Here is a 19,585-nt window from a genome sequence, read left to right on the forward strand (position 1 = left end):
GTGTGGTGTTTCATACAGCTTCGCTGGACATTCACGTTCGCAGGGCGGGATGGTGGCCACATTTTTTTCCTTTAGCGGAGGTGGTTAGTATATTTAGCCATTACTTCCCTCTAATATTGTCACCTGTCACGATTGTTTACTGCTCTAAAAGGGAATTGCGATCGCAGCACCAAGATGTAAAACATGCGCGCCTTCGCTGCGCGTGGGACATGAAATAACAGGCGTCAGGGAATAGTTTTTCGTCTGTATGGTCAAAGCTAAAGGCCAACAGTCAAACAACGTAGAGATATCTTCCCTCTCGCATGTACCCCCATGATACGAGTTGTTGTTTAGCGCCGCCCTTGTAACTTTCCTCAACTGTGACATTTTTAGTTCACGGGAACTGCGTAGATGGCGCTACCTAGCAATTTATCCCAGGGACCTATATCACTTCTAATATTTTTTGCAATTTCTGAACTTTTTCGTCGATAACTGCTGTATGTTGAATAAACGAATCACAGCCAGCTACCTTAACATTGCATACACACAAAGAAAACATTGAAACTGTGCTAAACATATTTCGCGACGAGCTTTTACACCCCATAAGCAGAGAAAATAAGCATTAAAAAGATATCTGTACAAACGTTATAAAGCAAACGCGCGAGGTACAGTACATGTACCACCAAAAATGTTTGTCACCAAAACTGTCGTCCTTTCACCACCAAAGTTAAATCGAAAAAAAAAAAAAACAGCTGCGGCGTCCGGAATCGACATCCCTTTCCTGCAAAATGAAATCAACGCAAAGTGCCCGAGGTAAAACCGCTCGGCCATCGGCACATGGAAGCGCTGCATGAAGAGTGCGCTTATGTAGCTGCTAGGCGATAACAGCGACTGTGTTTCAGAAATTGTCAATTTGGAACGCTTTATCGTCCGCGTGATGACTTTTCGTTTGCACGCAAGAGAAGCCAAGTCCCTGCTCTAGCTATATCAGTTAACACAACTTGCACTTCAGCCACTGTGTTGTCACTAGGCGCGTTTTTGTGGCTGAAAGTGGCCCCAAATTTTAGCTGCTTCCATAGGCTCCCATTGTTTAAACTTCATTCGCTGTGGGAACAACTAATGTTGCGTGCGCAAACGTGCTGTGGCCTTTAAAATGTTCGCAGTGATTACTGGAAGCGTTCCCCGTCCTCACAAATTCAATTTATGCCCTGTATTTTTAATTAAATTCAAAAAACATCCTCTTCCCATTGAAAACGCGCGTGCTTCGCGTCGGGGCCACCAGGGGCGTCGTTGCTTCGTGTCCCAGATTTCTGGATATGCGAAAGGAGGGAGCAGAGAAAGCAAAACGCCGACCAGAAACGAGGGCCATAGATAGACTTCAGTGAAGGCAACCAGGTTTTCGTAAAAGAAATCCGCCCGGACGAGGATAATTAACGGTTGAGTACAATTGCTCAGCGGTGCACCGCTTACACGTGCATCGTTCGCGTCGGAGAAGAGGATCGATATGTTCACGCTGCTAACCTCCGACTGCGTACACTTCTGGATAACTTGAGCTGGCTTAAGGCGGTGGGAAGAGTACTGGACGGGCCGAAAGTGGAAAACGGGGGTCGGCACTTCATAGACACTACAGAGCCCACCTCAACCTGCACGCCTACTCGGCTCAAAAATCAGGACCAACCCGCATTAAACCTGACTTCCCCAGTAGCTGAGGTGGCAGGGCCTTCTACCGCGCCTTCCCGGACCCGATAGTTGTCCGACGCTCGACAGTGGTCCCCATAATGGCGACCCCTCGTGACAATCAGCACCGCGGCTTCGACATTCTACGCGGTTGAGGTGACCGCAAGACCGTTACGTGCATTGAGACGAAACCTCGTGACGGGAGAGGAGGGTGGTGTTATCGCGTTGGTTATCGTGGTGCTGCTGCAGACGCACGTCGCTATCAGTGGTGAAATCGGGCTTTTTTCTACGTGACATCAATGCCTTGGTGTGATAGTGGCTCAAGCCTGTATATATGGAGCCGCCCTTTTCCTTACTTTTACTAAACTTTTCGTTGTGTGACCGAATAAAAATTTGTTGCACTTGGCCAGCGTTTGCTGCCTGCCTGTCCCGCCCCATCTTCGGCGAAGATACAATACACAAACTCGTGTTTGACACATTCATTATCACGTTAAGCAACGGAAGTGCAGCGGAAGTGAACACTCCAAATATATGCACACTAGGATCGCCGCCGAACTGTCGCCATTTCATTTTTAGCACGAAAGCGCACATAAAGGTTGGTGAAAAGGTAATATTAGATGAAAAGGTGATTACTAGCCCTACTGTATCTCTACACAGCCTTGCCAACGCTCCACTAGGGTGCTTTCGATTTCTGCCTCCACCGAAAGAAAATTACCGTCTACCTCGGCTATCGAACGGGCGACATTGTGCAGAACGGTGGACCTAAATTCAATGTGGGGCAATACTCGTATTTACTCGTAATTGTTATGACTGAGACAGGTGCGGTTAATGGAATTTTCGGCTTCGGTTTAGCGGAGCACTGTGGTAAAAAATACCGAAGAAGGCATGTGCAACGCCTCCAAATGATGTTCTCGGACTTGAAAACTGGAGGCCTGGTATGTCCCTGTGATACTTGTGTTGTTTTCTCGCTTCAACGTTTTTTTCTGAGCCTAATCACGCTGATAGGGCGATCATGCTTACAGATACAGTTACGACACTCGCATCACCTGCAGTGATACTTCAATACGTTAAATCGGTGGCCAGAATGTTTCGTCCACCGCTGTTTCTGTGTTTAGACAAGCGATAGTATTAAATTACTTCTATCCATGGAAAAAACCCACACATATAAAGGAAATTAGAACGTATATTCCCGAGTCACGGCTGTGACTGTGTAAAGGGTGGTTTCAACGACGCCATTAGGCATATATTGCAAAAAATTGTTTAGAAACAAAAACGGTTATGTAAAATTACAAAAAAGTGTGCGTTGAATATTTACCCTTGGTAATGTAAAGTTTCTTGTGAACTTGTTCACCGTTTTTGTCAGAAGTACTATTTTGGTTTCTGGTTTTATTGTATGGGAATGTTATCTTAAATTTTCTTCACAAGCACTTCTTATATGGCAAAAGTGCATCTTTTAAACTTTTCTTTAAAACAAATCAGCTTCTTTCGGGGACTTTGCTTAGGTTACCGGTTATCTTTCGAATTGTGCTGCTTTTAAAGTATTGCTGTGTGGAGGTGTAATACTGTAATACTGATACTGTTCGGTATCACACAATACTGTGTGATACCGAAAAAGTGTTTACCGTAAACTCCGCCACAAACGGTGACCTTTGCTAGGGTTGCAGAACTTAGGCAACTCTGGTCTCTGAAGTTAGGAAACATTGAATTACGACAGGTGTGCAAAACTCTTGTGAAATATTGTCCACATCAACGCCGATTGCATATATAGTTCGCCCTTGCTCATGCGGTCACAGTAAGTGGTTCTACTATATTGCACCAAGGAGGGGTCCAAGGATTACAATTACAAGAATGCTGCTTCCGTCACCCAGCGTGTACTTCCCATGCTAGCCCTGTACGAGCATGGTGTTTGTATTTTGCGCTGAACTTATTGAGAGGTTTTGAATTTTAATCTCCGAAACTTAGTGTAAGATCCTGCGCAAGGTTTTTATCAGCTTTTCTCACGGTTTTTACCCCTACGTACTCAATATTTTCTTTTAATTTCAAATCTACCCCCTCCGGTTGGGCTGGTCAAGCTCGGGTTTCTGCAGCTTGTTTGTGTACACCTTGGATGAGCAGTGTTCTTACTCGGGCTTTCCTTGTTTCTAAGTGCCTGTCTGATGGAGCAGCAGTGTGTTTTATCCAGTTTTTACTGTTTAAAGACACCGCCGGGTGGATTACTTGCTTAGTTTGTGATTTGCACATGCGGCTTCGCCTATTAGGGCCCCGGCTTCTGTGGCATATTTTAGTGTAGGACGTTTCGCTATGAATTCACCAATATTGCGCCTAGCGAGCTGCTTTAACCGGCAAACTACTGGACCATCACTGTGATGCCGAGAGTATGGCCTATCTAGAACCACCTAGTCAGGGAAGTTAGCTAGGTTTGTTTTGCTTTCCTAGACCCCTAACTAGACACGGCCACCACCACGCCTAAGAAAAAAAAACGTTTATATCCGTAAAATGGTTGGTTCTAGGGTGTCAAGATCTAGTATAGAGAGCTCTAGAAATTTTAAAAGGGCCACACACTGTTGGCAGTTACACGGCATATGTCCTGACAGAAATATGAAACTTTATACACCTACGTGGAAACTCGTCCGCCATGACGGAAAGATTGTATATTTATATCTACATGGTATAACAGCAAAGCCATTAAAATTAAAAAAAAAATCTTTCGGAGGCAAAATTCTTTTTCTTGGTTAAAGTGCTCAGGGGTAGTGTTGTCCGCAATCAAATGATTTCCGAATGCTGTTCACGGTAAAATCCTTTATTTTTTGGTTAATACCTTATTATTATTGCAGTTATGTGTTTGATTTTAATGTGAAAACTGTGCAAGAGCATCACTCAAATAGATGCCCAGCGTTAGATTTGCGAAAATTTAATTGTTCTTAGAACTATGAGGTATGTACTTCAGTCCTCGGAAAGCGTGCTTTCAAAGCAAAGCATTACTACTTTCGTCCAGCGATTTTGGGACCATTCGCAAATGACCTTTGGAGCGGAGACACAACCCCGGCGACACATCCCTCCAGGCGCGTCGCGTGATTCGGGGAGCCCGCTGTCGGCGGTGCGCAGAAGGCCACGTTTTCAGTGTTTCGGCGCCGAACGAGCAGCTTTCGCCCACGCCGCTGCGGTCGAGGCAGCCGACGACCTCCACAGCGTCCCATCCATGCAGCGCTGGGTCGCATAGGGCAAGGTGAATCCTCTCGCAACGCCGTAGAAAAACGGTCCCTTTGCCTTCAACAAACGCCGGGATCGCAGAATTAGTCCCGGCGAAAGCCACGTTACCCCGGCCTTCTTCTGTAAGCGTTGCACGGAACGAAACGGCTTTGAGCCGTGGTCGGCATTGCAGCAAAATCCAAGGTTAACCAAGCGAAAGCAAAAGCCAACCAGAGTAAGCCAACTTTTGCTTTGCATAACCAAGATTATCTGAGCTAGCCCGCCGCCATTTTTTTAAATCGGCGCCTGGAAAGAGCCTCCAAGCCCCACCCCCGTCGCGACACCAAACATTAAACGTACGCCGCGCATTAAAGAGCTGAGGCGCTCGCTCAGGCAGCTCCGCTCTAGCCCGGCCCCGATCACATATCCAGAAATGTGGGACACGAAGCAACGACGCCCCTGGTGGCCACGACGCGAAGCACGCGCGTTTTCAATGGGAAGAGGCTGTTTAAGAATTTAATTAAAAATCCAGGGCATAAATTGAATTTGTGAGAACGGGGAATGCTTCGAGGAATCACTGGGAGCATTTAAAGGCCACAGCACGTTTGCGCACGCAAGATTAGTTGTTCCCACAGCGAATGAAGTTTAAACAATGGGAGCCTAAGGAAGCAGCTAAAATTTGGGGTCACTTTCAGCCACCTTTCAGCCACAAAAACGTTCCTAGTGACAACACAGTGGCTGAAGTGCAAGTTGTGTTAATTGATATAGCTAGAGCAGGGACTTGGTTTGCCTTGCGTGCAACGACAAGTCATCACGCGGACGATAAAGCGTTCAAAATTGACAATTTCTGAAACACAGTCACTGTTATCGCCTAGCAGCTACATAAACGCACTCTTCATTCCGCGCTTCTGTGTGCCGATGGCCGAGCGTTTTTGCCTCAGGCACTTCGCGTTGGTTTCATTTGTCCAGGTAGAAATGTCGATTCGGGACCTCGGAGCTGTTTATGTTTTTTCCGATTTAACTTTGGTGGTGAAAGGACGACATTTTTGGTGACAAACGTTTGTACATCTACTGTACCTTGCTCGTCTGCTTTGCAAATTTTGTCCAGATATCCTTTTAAAGCCTATTTTCTGTGCTATTGAGGGGTAAAAGCTCGTCGCGAAATATTTTTAACACAGTTTCAATTTTTTTTTGTGTATGTAATCTTAAGGTAGCTGGCTCTGATTCGTTTATTCAACATACAGCAGGTATCAAAGAAAAAGTTCAGAAATTGCAAAAAATATTAGAAGTGACAGAGGTCCCTGCGATAAATGTGCTTGGTAGCGCCATCTACGCAGTTCACGTGAACTAAAAATGTCACAGTTGAGAAAAGTTACAAGCGCGGCGCTAAGCAACAACTCGTATCATGGGGGTACATGCGAGAGGGACGATATCTCTTCGTTGTTTGCATGTTGGCCTTTAGCCTTGACCATACAGATGGAAAACTATTCTTTGACGCCTGTTGTTTCATGTTCCACGTGCAGCGAAGGCGCGCATGTTATACATCTCGTTGCTGCGATCTTAATTTCCTTTTAGAGCAGTAAACAATCGTGACAGGTGGCAATATTAGAGGGAAGTCATGGCTAAATATCCTAACCACCTCCGCTAAACGAAAACAAAATTAGCTGCCATCCCGCCCTGCGAACGTGAATGTCCAGCGAAGCTTCATCAAACAGCGCACATGCTGATGGGGGGTTTGTTTTATTATAACTTTAGAGTAATGAGAGCGATAATCGCTTTGTGGAAGTTGTGGTAGACCATGACTGGTTCCGCGACCATTTTCGCTACATTCTTACGCAACCGGGAAACACACGCGGGTGAACGAATGTGCTCCCATTGCCGCAGGCGTGGTTATAAACCATTGTGCGGTTTGCACTTCACACGAGAGTTTCGAATGAGATCAAGCGGCCCTTTCGAAAGCAGCTGCAACCTAACCTTTACTGGGAAAGCGGGCCCTCAAAAAAGATTTCCCCCTGGACGCTCACCGTGTTAGGTTTTTACCGATTGAGAGTGACGAAATACCTTACGACCTCGTCATGGTCCTGGCCGTACATGCAATTTTGAAATCCCACATGGCCATACGCCATAGGGACGTTGACGCTAAATGGTCAAGACAATATTTCGGTGATTCAATGCGTATGATTATTGAAGTGTGGAGGACCCAGCCTGAGCATCCAGAGTGGTTGCCTGTGATGGAAACACTGACCAACCTCAAACAATTTTAATCGTTTTCCTGCTGACAAGGTGATGACTAGCAGTTTTATCGTTGCACCATTTTGTTTGATGGTTTTTTTTTTGTAGTGAAATATTGCAATAAAAAAAAGTGTAGAAATGGCACAATCGTATTGACGTTGGCTACATATCGCGAGGGACGCAGGTTCGAATCCGAACACAGGAACCGTTTTTTTTCTTCAATTCACCCACTGTCATCACCATTGCCAGTGAGAGTTGGCTTTCCTGCAGTGCGTTTTGTGTTTACGCCATGACATTTTACCACCAACGAGAAGTATACAGCATCGTTATAAAAACACCGACAGTTCATCGAGGAAGGACCAGACTTGCCGTGGGAGCTTGTTGGAGGTAAGCCTTTCGTTTGAATTAGATTTATTTTCAATTACGGATGCCCTGTAGCTAGTATTGCCTGCTCTGACTGTTATTTATGTAGCAGTTACGGTAACTTTGCGTTTCCTGTAGTGCTCTTTCTCCCTCTTTCCCTTTTTTTAAACACGTGCCTGAAAGCTTCTTCGGCAGCGTGCGACGTATCGTTGTCTGCGGATCGTCCTGGTTCCCCCGTGTCAAGTGTGGCGTCCACGCACACCAGACGTAATCGAATTAGCAGTTATGAAGCCGCTTGCGGTTTGTGCATACTCAAGTTCTAGTTATACAAGGGGCCGGATTCTGTAAACTGGCGGCCGTCTTTGGGAATGACGGGGTTTTGGCGTTAGAAATGCGTGTTTTATTTGGTTCAGGAGTCCTGTGATCGTAGACAGCCGAAAAAAATACACAGCTCCTGACGAGAAGCAAAACGACAGCTCGAAGCGACGTGACACTAGGCGCAAAAAAATAAAAGAAAAACAGAAAGTTATTTTGACGAGGAAGAAACAACAACAAGGAACTCGACGGTGTCGCTTCGAGTCACTGTTATTTGCCTTTGTAAATATACCTAAAACATTTCGTCTTTTATTGCTGAGCTTCTAGGTTCTTTCATCTACTTTGCGTGCGAACTGAAGCTACTCAATTTATCGTCGGTAGGCGGAAATATCGCAATCCTAAACGCTATCGGCATATTTTCTGCTAGCGCGCGATAATTGAAAAGCAGGCGCTGGCTGTTTAACCGAGAGCCGTCATAGCTGTGCTTGAACCATGATCATCTTGTCCAAACATACTTTAGTGACAATGTATAATTGATCATTTCCAGAAGCAAACGCCCCATGCAAAGACAGAAAGCGCCGGACTGTTACATGCTCCACAACTTTTTACATGCCCCCAACTTTGATCTCAGCATATGAATGGCAATTATTCACATGTTTAGTAACAGCGCAGTGCAGACAGGATGCAGACAAAAAAACATTATTTTTTTCGTGTTTCAAGTAAGCGCAATGAACGGGCACCCGAGTGGCTTCGTCCAGCCCTGTTACAGACTTGAGTGTGGAAATTCCCAGTGACTATGAATAAAACCCTTTAAGCACGCGTCTTTTAAATGCTATTTTCATTTTTCTTTCAATTCGTTTTATAAATTATCAAAATCATTTTTCTTTTATTTTTTCAGTCTCAAAGTCCCCCCTCTGGCTATGCGACTGTTCGAGTAATACATACATTAAAGAAGGGAACATAGCAGTTTGTAAACCCTGTTATTATGACATGCCTTGACATTTCATTCTTACAAACTGGTTCGATTTTCCACTTGTTATGGGTTATCACATTGATTTGCAATCCGTTATGCATAGAAGGAAAAGCTGAAATTTTGAGGATGTGCCATGCCGTGAGGATCTCAAGTAGGGTACAAACCTTTCCACGTGCTGGGAAAAATAAAAGGAATATTGCCGATTTTAAGAAAGTGCAAAACCACAGAGTTTAAGCTTAGCGGGTTTACAGCCAGCGGAGCGCAGACGCCAGTGTGCCTGCGCAGGACGCTGAGGTCGCCAGCGGTTTCCCGGGGTGGACTTCACGCGCGCTCAACTGCCCACCCAACGGTGTTAAAGGTGTACTGACACCAATTTTCGGGGCTGATATTATTGTACAGTTCGTTTCCTTTGCCCACCTGGGTAACCTGCGTAAAGTATGAACAGCATGCGTTGCGTGGAACATATCATAATTTGATTGCGAATGTAGCGCCGACGAGACTGCTGTGCTGGAGACTTCCACAGAAATCGACATCGTGTGACATCAGGGTGTAGTAGAGCAAATGAGGTGACGTAGCCGCGTGCTCCCCTACTCCGTGACGTCCACCCGGCACCCGGCTAATGGCAAGGCGCAACCGTCTGGTGCGTGGATGGAGCGTCACTGCTTTTCGCATACCCACATGATACCGCCGGCCCTGTTCAGCGGAAACCGTGACGTCCTAGCGTACTTTTGGCCGCCCACGAACTCCGGGCTTTTTGAAACGGCAGCCGTTGACGGCGGTTTTCGCTGCGTTATAGTTCCTCATTTGTCGTCCGCTGAAGTATTTGAACTACTGTTTCATGATAGTTAGCCCTGAAGGCATCAATCTAAGCAATAAAATCATGACGTAAAAATTTGGTGTCAGTACTCCTTTAAGTTGTCTGTTCGATATGAACGCTTCGTTTTGTTTCTAAGGTAGGGGTTATTTTTATACTTTTTGATTGAAATAAGGGAATGTACCGGTTGGCTAGGGTGATGCTACGACTGTAGAAAGATGCCAGGAATGAGTCAGTGTAGAAGATCTAGAGTTCAGCGTTAATTTTGCTGTAGTCAGCTTTACTGTCCCCGTGATTTTTTTTCATTTCAGTGCCAGTGAACGCAAACCGAATGTTAAGGGTTACTTGATGAAGGTTATGATCGCAAAATCCATCTACGTGTAGCACGGTACCAACTGTTTCAGGGGCGGTCGTCAGAGTGAGGTCGGGGATGTTAGAACCACGAGTGGATTGGTTCACCATTTAACATATAAAGTCTAAGGCTAGTTTTATAAACTCAACAGACGTCTTCTTCAACCTACTAAAGTTACTATATTTTAAAAGCCGGTCAAACAAACGCAAAAAAAGCTTTAATTGAAGGTCAACGCCGGTATTGAATTAAAATTTAGCGTCCGCTGCATCCTTGGACGAATGACAGGGACAGTGGAACAGACAAAGCTTATGTTGGTGCGCAATCTTTCAACTGGTTCAATCAAAGGGTTGATCGTTACTTGTATGCTTGCAAGGGAGTGGTGGGGGTACAATCGTGGTGAAACACTGCTCACGTGGGCTCACGAGGCATCGGATTTTTTCTTTAGCATTACGATCTCCCTATCAGTGCACGCTATTTATTGTCAGCACGCTTAAAACATACACCATGTGCCTCCGAGAACACATTAATTAAGAGCCTCTACCACGTTCCTCACTCTCTGGTCCCGAGAGCATGAAAGCACAGTTGCATGTTTCGGCCGCGCGTCCACACCTAGCACAGTGGGCTCCTATTTAAACCGGCGATTGCAGTTGATTGCAAGCGTTTTTCTGCTCGAAGTCTATCATTCAAACACCAGCCAATCTGGCCGATGTAAGATGCGCCACAGGAGAATGGAATTTTATAAACAACGCCAGCTGCGCATTCGACGAATTCACTGACGTATTTTACGCCGCAAGAGTATATGAGGCTTTTTTGAACATCGCCTTTAGTTTTGAAGGCGCAGAACATACCACGTAAATGTTGTGCCTCCCTGCCACTTTTTTCAGTATGTGCGAAACTCTGTGCACGTACGAGAGCACTACGAGAGCTTTTTTATCTAGTTTCGCTTTTTACTTTGGTCATGAATTTTTCTGGGGCATTTTTCGTGAAGTTTGAGCTTTCAAGCTGAGCGCCTTAGGTCCAGCGTATACAAGAAGCAGGTGGTGGCTTCCGTGGCGAAAAGTGACTCCGAAAAACTCATGACAAAACGAAAGGAAAAGCGAAACTACACAAAAAAATCCCCCGTAGTGCTCCCGTACGTGCACAGAGTTTCGCACACACCGAAAAAAGTGGCAGGCAGGCACAATATTTACGTGGTATGTTCTGCGCCTTCGAAACTAAAGGCGATGTGCGTATGATTTGCCTGTCGAACTGTTCCTGTCATTCGTCCAAGGATGCAGCGCACGCTAAATTTCAATTCCAGGCCGTACCAACTAGCCCCTACAAAAGCCTTTGCTAGCATCAACGCTGCTGTCATGCGTTTCAATCGCAGTTTTTTTATATTCTGAATGTTAGGTTCCAGTGTCAATTGTAAGGCTAACGTGCGGCAGTCCGAGGGGAGTTTTATTAAATTTCGCTGAACGGGCAAGTGGCAAACAGCCACATGGCACAGCCCTCACACCTAACAGTCAGAAGTAGCCAGTTTTTGAAGCCGCTCCCTGCCCCCGAACCACCCAAAAACGCCAACGTCAAGCGGCGTCGGTCGCGAAAGGGTCCTGCTCTTATCATTCTCAACCAAGGCGGAATCATTTATCATTCCAGTCCGGCGCAGGCCCATCCCTCTTCTCAATGCCTACTAAGGCGAAAGCTTCAAGTACCCCATTCTGCGAAAAAGTGCCGTTGTCGTTGTTCGGTACAGAAAAGTGCCGCCGCTGTAAAGATTCAATAAATAAAAAACACTTGCCTTCCGATGGGATTTCAACCCGGGCCTCCAGCGCGGCAGAAAAGCGCGTTACCAACCACTATCTCCGCAGTTTGCCAGCGGTGGCGCAAAACTTGTTAATCCTTTCTTCGTGGCACATAGCCGCTTGGGGTATTGGCCAGGAATCGAAAGCTTGGAGGGTCTTATGTGCCCACTTCACAAAATTTACAAAATTTGTAAAAAAATTGGCTGACGATTACGATACTCCCTAATGTAAAATCTCAGCGCACCTGTTTAGCTGGTTAGACTTTTCAAAATATGTTGAGGCAAATAATTTCGGACAAACGTATATGTATGGTTACAGACCACTTTTGTTCTACACATATCACTCCTTCCTCGCGGTGCGACTGCCATGCTAATCCGGACATCGCCGGAGGCAGCGAGTGGCTTCGGTCCACAGCCGCGCCGCAGACACCTCCTGTGATGAAGCGCTTTGTTTCCACATTGAAATCGGTGGACGTGCTACGCATTAGTTATCTCGTCATCGGCTAACACACAACGGCACGCGCTACAGCTTTCCTATCTGCGGTGACTTCTGTCGACACACGGTGGATCGCGATGCCGCTTGCCTCGCTCCTCTTCGTTCTCTCGACACGCGGCGGCTCGTGCCACCGGTTTCTCTTCGGTGTCCTCTTCGTTCTCTCGGTTACACAGACGCCGACGCCTACGCTGCCAAACCCCGGGAACGGGCGCATAAGAGCTGCGCTCTAAATGTAAATTGAACTATAAAAGTTGTAACATAGTGTGTGCCGCGTGACACCTGAACATGATTGCACGAGAGTAGAACAGGTGCACACCAGCCCCACAGAACCCAGATTCTCGGAAAGCTGTGGCGGGCACCAATCAGCTTGCTGACGTAAGCAGTGAATACAACCATGCCATAATGGCTAACACTAATAATGGACAGTACTTCCCCGATATATTGGTTCGGAACGTGTCCAGGCAGGCACTCCGTTTTTAGCGCGTGTACGATAACCAGAAGCTGAAGCAAGAGCTGCTGCGGGCGATCTGACATCACCTTCACTTTTTAAACAGCCGAGCTGTTTAAGCTTGCAATGAGTTCCATCCGTGCCTGGCGGCGCTCAAAATTCGGTGCAGCAAAATGGAGAGGAGGTAAGTGGTAGGCCGAGAAGTTTGAGAGAAAATGGCCGACGAGCAGGTATGGGGACTGCGCGCCTCAAGAAAAAAACCACTTCCCGTGGTCGGAATCAAACCTGGGTCCCTGTCTTCATGAAACCGGCGTCTATCCGATTACGCTATCATCGCATTCATGGCGCTCAGCACTTCCTTTGGGTTTCTAGAGTGGGCGTTGGCTTTGGACTTTGGCTGAGTTGAAGTGAATGGGCAGACCTAAGAAAAGCCAAGGTAAAGCTAGTGTAGACCATTAGCTCAGCTGTTACCTCAGTCTTCGCATCTCAATCGCGAAGGTGGCGGAATGTTTATCATAATCAGGTTTCAATGGCAAATGCAATATCGCAGGGGAAAAATCTTTCCCATAAAATGATTACATGATTACAAAATGACTACAGCAGCCTCAAAATACACGGTGTAGGAATAATAAGAGCTGTGCGCAATGTTCACAGACGCACGCACGCGCTTTTTTCATCGTTGATTGAAGTAGTCAGCACAGGGGTAAGTACACCAAATCAAGGCAAGTCGGCTTAAGACGGGCGGGCTAAGTCCACTAGCACGCGCTGAAAAAATTCAGGAAAGACATAACATAATGCAGACGGCGCAAAGGAGGATCCAAATGGGAGAGCAGAGAGGGACGCCCCAAGCTCCTACTAAACTAGCCCCATTGGACCATAATTTTCGCAACGCTCTTGTAAAACGGCCAACGTTAATTTGCACGGCCTGGTCAATGGTGGGCGGTTCAGTTCAGTTCAATTCAATTCAATGCTGTTTTATTATAAACACACAAAAAGATTACACAAAGATGCATACAGGAGGAGATCCCAAAGTCGGAGACGGGATTAAACTTTTGTTTTTTATGTATTTTTCTTAACCTTGACGAAATTCGGGCTACGTTGATCGGAACTGTCTGCAAGCAGCCTCCACATTTCCGGCGAACATTTTTTCTAAGTGAACAGGAACACATTCCTACACCCTTGTCCCTCTCCTCAAGATTTAGGACGGCGGACTGTTACTATTCTACTTACCCGCCGCAGTGGCTCAGTGGCTAAGGCGTAGCGCTGCTGAACACGAGGTCGCGGGTTGGATTCCCGGCTTCGGCGGTCGCTTTTCTGATGGAGGCGAAAAGCAACAATCCCCGTGTGTACGAGATTTTGGGGCACGGTAAAGATCCCCAGGTGGTCAAAATTAATCCAGAGCCCTCCACTACGGCGCGCCTGATCGCCTGCGTTGCATCGGCGCGTTAAACCCTTCGATCAATCAATCAATGTTATTCTACTACTGACATTAGGAGGAGCATGTGTGGGTGTTTTTTGTCTAAGCAGCCATGTAGCTGTAATGAAATTCGATTTTCTTAACAATATTTCTGAAATAAATATGAAGCTTGCACTTATGAAATCGATAGGCTACAGATCTCAGTCTTGATCAGTAATAGCTAACGTACTCGTTTTTTCGCCAAAATGTGCCGTCAACAGTTCTCGCTTCGACTTTATTTCCATTTTACAGCGAACAAATTGAAACCTTGTACACTCCCTTGTTAAAAGAAAAATGAAAGATTTGAATTTATTTGGAATTACAAATTCATCGGTACGTATGTTCTAGGTGGGGCTCCAATATACTTCAAATAATAATCTCACCGATTTTTTTATATTCTGGCTGTTTTTAAAAATCCGACCATGTGAAATCAAACCCCTGCTCCCCCTCCATGCCAAATACCTATGCTTGGAAACATTTGTTATAAAAGAATGATAAACAAAGTAAATATGACGTGACGTTATGATAAGCGCAATGTACCAGATGAATTTGGCGTGTACAGACAACTTGCTGCGTTGCTTCGTACCAATCGGAGCTTTACTTATTAAAGTGAACTGTGCCTTGCTGATGGCTTAGTTGAAAGGCTACAGCTACAACACACGTGCAGATATTTATACAAAAAAAACTCCCACCTACCCTCGCGGGAACCCCTGGGTAGATGCGACGCATAGGTGGAGCGGCGAAGGTACCGCGTTTTATAGCGCGCATAACGTTGAGGGGACTGCGTAAGCCGGTCCCAGTCGATGACGGCGTTGGCGTACTTGTAAAGCGGCGAGGACTCTAGGTGTTTGAGCCAAGCGTGGATGTTGCTTCTCCGGAGAAAGGCACACCGGTTATATGCGCAGCGCGCCCGAAGGAGAGGAAACCGCGCAAGAGAGAGTACTGCACATGCGCCGGCCCCAGCGCGTCTGCCGCGGCTATGACGCAACGTTCAGCGGCTATGACGCAACACAATCCACTTTAGTCCTATCCAATTCAATCCAAATTCAATCCAAGCCAAGCCAAGCCAAGCCAAGCCAATCCAATCCAATCCAAGCCAATCCAATCGAATGCAATCCAATGCCCCTTGCGAGAGAGTGTTCGCTATCGGAGAGGAGAGGGGGTGAGCGGCGGAGAGAGAGAGAGAAAAGACTTTATTGAATGTTCGCCTGCAGGAGGGACGAGCAAAGGCTCCGCGGAGCCACCCCGTCCCTCGACGCTGCCTAGGGCGTCCTCCAAGCATTGCCCCGCAGGCGTCCGCCAGTTCGGCGCGCGAGGGGCCTTCGGGGATGTCCCCTCGAGGCCTCCGTCGGCGCCTCCCCGGGCTTCTGCCTGGCGAGAGCCGCCTCGAGCTGCTGGACGGCTTGCAGCTGCTCCGTCAGGTCCGACGATGCAACCGCTCGTGCGATGGGATCCGTCAGCCGCCCCTGTGGCGCGGCCGCTTCCGTTGGGTAACGAGAACAGTCCCATAGGATGTGGGTCAGAGTTGCTCTGGCACTCGCGCACACACTGCACACGTCACTTTCATACATGTTTGGGCACACGTGGCGCGCGAGCGCCGGCGTGATTACCGATCCGGTCTGCAACTGCCGGAAGAGCACTGCCTGCGCCCTCGTCAGTCCCGGGTGGGGTTGCGGCATAGTCCGACGTTTGAGCCGATACCAGCGCAGGACCTCGGCATACTCGACGAGGGGCTCCTGCTGTTCGATGTCCTGGCAGCCGTCATCGCCTTGCGGTTCTCCGTCCCTCGGTGCCGCTGAGCCGGGGGGGATCCCGGTGGTGGTGGAGGGGGCCACCGGGCGAGCCGCCGCGCGGTTGGTGAGCGCGCGCGCGGCGGCGTCCGCCGTCTCGTTGCGGTTGGGGTGGCCGCTGCCGTTGTTGCTGCTGCCTGCTTCCCGCGTGTCCGTGTGCGCCGGGAACCACCTCAGGTGGGTGGCCGGCACCGAGTCTCTCACTGCACTACACTGCACCACGCGCACTTCACTGGTACACACTCTGTTGCGGGTGAAGTTTATGATGGCCGAGCGGGAGTCGCTCAGTATCGTTGTGCATTGCGGGTCCGCTAGCGCGAGCGCGATCGCGACTTCTTCCGCGTGCCGCGCGGACGGCGCGCGGACGCTGCACGCACTGTGCACTTCGCCGTTAGTGGCTTTCACCACCACCGCAGCGTAGGTGTTGGGTCTGTCCGGGTATCTGGCCGCGTCCACGAACAGGGCGCCGGTGTCGTCGGCGTATGTTTCCGTGAGGACCCTGGCCCGGGCGGCCCGGCGTTCTTGGTTTCGCTCCGGATTCACGTTCCGAGGTAGCGGGGGGATCTTCAGTCTTCGCAAGGTTTCGGCCGGCAGGCTTCGCGAGTCGGCCGCCGCAGCCGCCCGTTCCCCGAGTCCCAGCCGTTCGAGGATGTGACGGCCGGTCTTCGTGGTCGAGAGGCGCTCGAGCTGGGCCGCGCGCTGGGCCTCGCCGATCTCTTCTAGGGTGTTGTGAATGCCGAGCTGCAGTAGCCGCTCGGTACTGGCGCTGTTCAGGAGGCCCAGCGCTGCCTTGTAGGTCTTCCGTATGGCTGCATTTATCCTGTCTCGTTCTTGCGTCTTCCAGAAAAGGAACGCCCCCACGTATGCCACGTGGCTGATGGCGAATGATTGGACTAGCCTCAGCAGGCTCGCCTCCTTCATCTCGTTGTGCCTTGTCGCCACTCGCTTGATGAGGCGGGTGGCGGCTCCGAGCTTTGTGATCGTTCGGTCGACCGTGGCACAGTTGTACCGGTTCCCCTCGATGATCATGCCGAGTACCCGGAGCGCCTTCACTTTGGGGATGATCGTGCCGTCTTTCGTCCGCACCGTGATTGCTGCGGAGTCTTCTTCCGCCCTCTTGCGGTACGCGCCTGGCGGGGGGATGATCAGTAGTTCGGACTTCTGTGGGGAGCACGCGAGGCCAGTGTCCCCCAGGCGATCTTCGATAGCTTCCACCGCCGTCTGCAGAGTCGACTCGATGTGGCCGTCGCTGCCCCCGGGGACCCACAGGGTGATGTCGTCCGCGTAGATGGTGTAGCGGACCTGCGGGATCTCCGAGAGCCGGTTGGCCACCCCGATCATGACGATGTTGAACAGCAACGGCGAGATCACCGAGCCTTGGGGGGTCCCGACGCTGCCCGTCTTTTTCAGCGGTAGTTCCAGGTCTCCGGCCTGGATCATTACGGTCCTCTCCGTTAAGAAGTCCCGGATGTAGTTGTACGTTCTCCTGCCCATGCCCAGCCGCGAGACCTGCGCCCAGATGGCGGAGTGGCGCACCTTGTCGAAGGCGCTCTGTAGGTCGAGGCCCAGCACCGCCCTGTTGTCGCGGGTGGGGGCGGACACTTCGAGTATCTCGTGTTGCAGCAGTATCATCGCGTCCTGGGTGCTGAGCCTCCCCCGAAACCCGAGTATGGTGTCGGGGTAGAGCCCTTCCGTTTCCAAGTAGCGTTGCCATCTATTCATTAGCACGTGCTCCAAGACCTTCCCTACGCACGAGGTGAGGGAGATCGGGCGCAGGTTCTCGATGCCGGGTGGCTTACCGGGCTTCGGGATCAGGACCGTCTTGGCCGTTTTCCACTGTCGGGGCAGCGTGCCCGCGTGCCAGCAGCGGTTGAAGTAGTCCGTGAGGGCCGCAACGGCTCCGTCGCTTAGGTTCCTCAGGGCTTTGTTGGTTACCCGGTCTGGGCCCGCCGCAGACCTGCAGTTGAGGGTCTGCAGCACTGCCCGCACTTCCCATTCTTCGATGCTGCGATCCAGGGCCGGATTGTCCGCTCCCCGGTATTCGCCGTGCCTCTCGCTCGCAGTGCTTGGCAGGTAGCGCACGTTTATGCGCTTACTTGTTTCTGCCTTCCCCAACGTCTTGACGGTCGTGTGCATTACTTGGGCCAGCCGGTGCTGCTGATAGCCTCGGGTCCTCGTTTCGTCCAGAAGGTGCCGTAGCAGGTTCCACGTCCTCCCCTTGTGGAGCTGGCCGTCCGCCGAGAGCGCAGCTGGCGCGGCGAGGAGAATGGGGGTGAAGCGGACAACGCCGATGACGACGACGACGACGCCGGAGGGACAAGGCGAGTGAATCAGATGCTCTGCATCTAAAAAAGAAGACGTCACTGACGCGTTTCAAACAGTAGCTATAAGCCGCTCTTCGCATCGATTCACATGGTGCGGGATTTTTAGTTGCGACTGCATCTCATTCACTCGCCTTGTCCCTCCATACGGCGTTGTCGTTATCCGTCCGTACCCCTCCCTCATTCTCCTCGCCGCGTGAGCTGCGCTCTCCGCCGCTCACCCCCTCTCCTCCCCGATAGCGAACACCCTCTCCTGAGGGGCATTGGATTGGCTTGGCTTGGCTTGGCTTGGATTGATTTGGATTGTATTGGATTGGATTGGATTTGGATTGAATTGGAATAAAGAGGATTGTGTTGGATTGTGCTGCGTCATAGCCGCGCCACGTTGCGTCATAGCCGCGGCAGGGGGTTCACGGCACGTTTCACGCGATAAGAGAATCAACCTAACGGAAACAACGGAACCCCCTATGCGTCGCATCTACACATGGGTTCCCGCGAGGGGAGGTGGGAGTAATTTTTTTCCGCGCGTTTACTAATTGTGGGTAATCGAAACAACAGCTTTATTACAGTAAATATGGTATCTTTTGCTAGAAACTGAACCGGCATAATTAATAACGGAATAGCATGGTGTACAATCGCGTGCCTTTCATGTAACGAACATAGGACGCAAACTTATGCAAACCAAAAATGATGTAAACAAAAAGCAGAGGTAAGGAGGTTAGGTAAATGAAGAATCTGGCTTCATGTAAATTTTCACAAATCCTTCAACACCTCTTCAAACCCTAAGGCGGAAAAGGTTCAGTTTAGCCCGAAGCTAGCTTTGGCTTTCAGTGCAGGGATTGCTGGGGCTTCCACCTTTGTACACATATAAAAAAGCGTACAGATAACAACTGCGAAGTGGTTTTATTAGGTGCTTTATTTTCCCCAAATCTTGTTCCCGCGGCTGTAACCATCACCGCGTTGTCACGACTAAGTTGTCACTTATCGTTTCCTACGGAGTGCACGGCCCTGCTGGGGCGGCACTGTCCCCGTCGTGAATGGTGGCGCGGTACGATAGAAATGGACCTGGGTCTTGATACCACCACATACTTCACACATGTCAACAGGCGTTCCTCGAGCCTTTCACACTAAAAAACTAGCCGAGATTGCTTGTCGAACGTCTTTCAATATTCATTCATTCCACAGACTATACGCGATTGGAACCGACTACGAGTCAGCTTGGTAATACTGCCCTACTGCTGTATCCTCTGTGCGCATTTAAAGGAAACTTAAGCTTAACTTTTCTTTCTCATATACGTATGAGGAATATACGAGCATGACTCCTAGACACCATGTCTTGTTACTCTTTTCTTCTTGTTGCCATCTGTCCTGACGCGCATAGTGCAGTTTATCCGCGC

The sequence above is a fragment of the Haemaphysalis longicornis genome, unplaced genomic scaffold (genome assembly GCF_048455015.1).
Source record: "Haemaphysalis longicornis isolate Haplotype H1 unplaced genomic scaffold, Haemaphysalis longicornis Haplotype H1 scaffold_8, whole genome shotgun sequence".
NCBI lineage: Eukaryota > Metazoa > Arthropoda > Arachnida > Ixodida > Ixodidae > Haemaphysalis > Haemaphysalis longicornis.